Source organism: Nematolebias whitei, chromosome 3, assembly GCF_014905685.2.
Source record: "Nematolebias whitei isolate Nwh7 chromosome 3, NemWhi1, whole genome shotgun sequence".
Taxonomy (NCBI): domain Eukaryota; kingdom Metazoa; phylum Chordata; class Actinopteri; order Cyprinodontiformes; family Rivulidae; genus Nematolebias; species Nematolebias whitei.
This window is the reverse complement of record NC_056500.1, coordinates 5322256-5325499: the sequence shown is the minus strand read 5'-3', so window position 1 is coordinate 5325499 and position 3244 is coordinate 5322256.

The following is a 3244-nucleotide window of genomic DNA, read 5'->3' as shown; positions in this document are numbered from 1 at the left end:
CTGGGGTGGTGGTCCTCCTATTCAAAAATGGGGACCATAGAGTGTGTTCTAACTACGGGTGGAACTTGCTCTTAAGCCTCCCTGGTAAGGTCTATTCAGGGGTTCTAGAGAGGAGGGTCTGTCGGATAGTCGAACCTCGGATTCAGGAAGAGCCGTGTGGTTTTTGTCCTGGTCGTGGAACACTGGACGAGCTCTAAACCCTCTGCAGGGTCCTGGAGGGTGCGTGGGAGTTTACCCAACCAGTCTACATGTGCTTTGTGGACTTGGAGAAGGCGTTCGACCACGTCCCTCTGGGAACCCTGTGGGGGGTACTCCGGGAGTGTGGGGTACCATGTCCTTTGATATGGGCTGTTAGGTCCCTGTATGACCGGTGTCAGAGCTTGGTCCTCACTGCCAGCAGTAAGTCGAGCTCATTCCCAGTGAGAGGTGGAGTTCTCCAAGGTTACGCTTTGTCACCGATTCTGGTCATAACTTTTATGGACAGAATTTCTAGGCACAGCCAAGGTGTTGAGGGGATCATTTTGGTGGCCTTAGGATTGCTTCTCTGCTTTTTGCAGATGATGTGGTCCTATAGGCTTCATCAGGTCATGATCTACAGCTTTCACTGGAGCGGTTTGCAGCCGAGTGTGACGTGGCCAGGTTGAGGATCAGTTCCTCCAAATCCGAAGCCATGGTTTTGAGCCGGAAAAGGGTAGAGTGCCCTCTTCGGTTCGGGGAGGAGGTCCTGCCCCAAGTGGAGGAGTTTAAGTATCTTTGGGTCTTGTTCACGAATAAGGGAAAAATGGAGCGAGCGAGCGATAGGCGGATAGATGTGACGTCTGCAGTGAAGCGGGCACTGTACCAGTCTGTCGTGGTGAAGAGAGAGCTGAGTCTGAATTTACCAGTCGATCTACATTCCTATGCTCATCTATGGTCATGAGCTTTGGGTTGTGACCGAAAGAACGAGATCTCAGATACAAGCGGCCAAAATGAGTTTTCTCCTCAAATTGTCTGATCTCTCCCTTAGAGATAGGGTGAGAAGCTCGATCATTGGGGAGGGACTAAGAGTAGAGCCGCTGCTTCTCCACATTGAGAGGAGCCAGTTGAGGTGGCTCGGGCTGGTTAGGATGCCTCCTGGATGCCTCCCTGATGAGGTGTTCCGGACATGTCCCACCGGGAGGAGACCCAGAGAAGAACCAGGACACACTGGAGGGACTTTCTTGGCTGGCCTGGGAACGCCTTGAGATTCCCCCAAAGGAGCTGGCCCAAGTGGCTGGGGAGAGGGAAGTCTGGCGCCTCCCTACTTAAACTGCTACCCCCGTAACCCGACCCTGGATAAGCGGAAGTAAATGGATGGATGGAACATGGTAGAATATAACGGTGTAAGTAGATTGAATTAGTGTAAATAAGTATTTCACGGGTAGTAATATTAGCTTAAATGCACATAATATGCATTGCACATAACTAAAATAAACTGCACAGGTTTTGTGACAGGTTATTGCACAGGTCAGGCCAGGCCCAACGCATAAGCAAACTAATTGGTTGCTTAGGGCCCCGTGGCCATTACGGTGCCCCCTAAGTGGAATTGATTTTTTATTTTTTTTGTAATGATTGATTTCTATATGATCCTATTACACACAATTTCATTATAAAGTTGTGATTTTTCTTTTAAACAATAATATATATGTAAGCAGGTGGTTTATTAGTGTAAAAATAGTGTTTATGTAGAAGTGACTGTAAATTCCCACCCGTGTTGGGCCCATGAACGCACCTATGCCCGCAGCCGTTTCCCCACCTCCACGAGAGAACTGGATGGAAGAGAGGAGCATCTTCTTCTGCAGAAAGGTAAATTGTAAACTCTGATAAATGTGTTAAATCTGAATGGAAACAGCATTACCCCGTCTGAAGTTTACATGGGCTGAGTTTTTACAAGATATTAATTTCAGTGCGTGGGCGAGGAATCCTTGATAAAATTGGCTTTGTTAGGAAAAGTAAACTACTCTGCTAACAAGTCATGCACAATTTATAGCTTGTTAGGATGAGTTAGATTTAAAATGACAGAAGAATTACTAGGTGCCACAACAAGGCTTGCAGAGACAAACAGCTCCAAAGTGGTTATAAGCTGTGTTGGAAAATTAAAATCAACAAACTAGACACTTTCAAATGATGCTGGCCCCTGTCCTTTCACATTTAACAGGGCAACCAGTTATACAACAAACCCCCAGCATCACACTCTGTTGCTGAGAGGGAAGATGACTTGATCTCAATGCATTCTACAAGATAAAGGCATGCACCTGAAACAGATACCTCTATGACAACTAGACCACGAGATCTTGCTCCCTTTGCTGCTGAGCTGGAGGTCATAGATCTCTGATTTCTGGCCCACCAAGACGCACGGGACTCAGAGGCACTAGGGACTGTGAAAATGAGATTCAACACACTTTTACCTACAATGATGATAGGAGGCAAAATAATACGGGAGCCTATTACAACAACGGGCCGGAGCCTCAGAGGCCTAAATTAGCCACGCTTGATGGCAATGAGGATTGGGACTCTTGTCTGATGCCATTTGAACTCCAAGCCAACAAACATGGATGGAGTGCTATTGAACGAGTGGACAGGCTGCATGAGTGTTTAAGGGGAGCTGCAGTACAGTATGTCTGTTCGCTACCAGAGCGCACAAAGGAAGATTATACGTCGACAAAACCAAAGGGATGCTTTTTTCAAACAGGAAGTAGGTGCCAACAGTTCTTCCTCTGATTTTATCATCAAATGGTGCCCCTATTAAGTTTGTCGATTCCTACAAATATTTGGGTATGTTGGTCGATTCACATCTCTCTTTTAATCCAAAAAAGTTCAATCTGGTCCTCTGGACATTCCAAAAAAACAAAAAACAAAACAGAGCAAAAAAATGTAGAAACGTTTCATCTCTCATCCGAGAGACTTCCTCAGTCTGAGGTGCTGTATTCAGCTCAGTCTCTTAAATAGCACCTTCTCAGAGTGGATCAACCAAAACCAGCTGCTCACATGGTCAAGAAGAACCATCAGCCTAACAATGGATCATCAGCACACTGATGGCTGTTTACTATTCACAGGGGGTTGAGTGATACTAACAATCACAGCATTGTAAGAGGGGGACAGTTGAACCCGAAAGCTTCCACCCCTGTTTAATGATGGACGATTTCTTTTCACAAAGATGGCCTCTTTTACTCCTCTCTCTGTTGGGATCCTGCCCTGCACTCCTCTCTCTCCTCAAGCTCCTTAA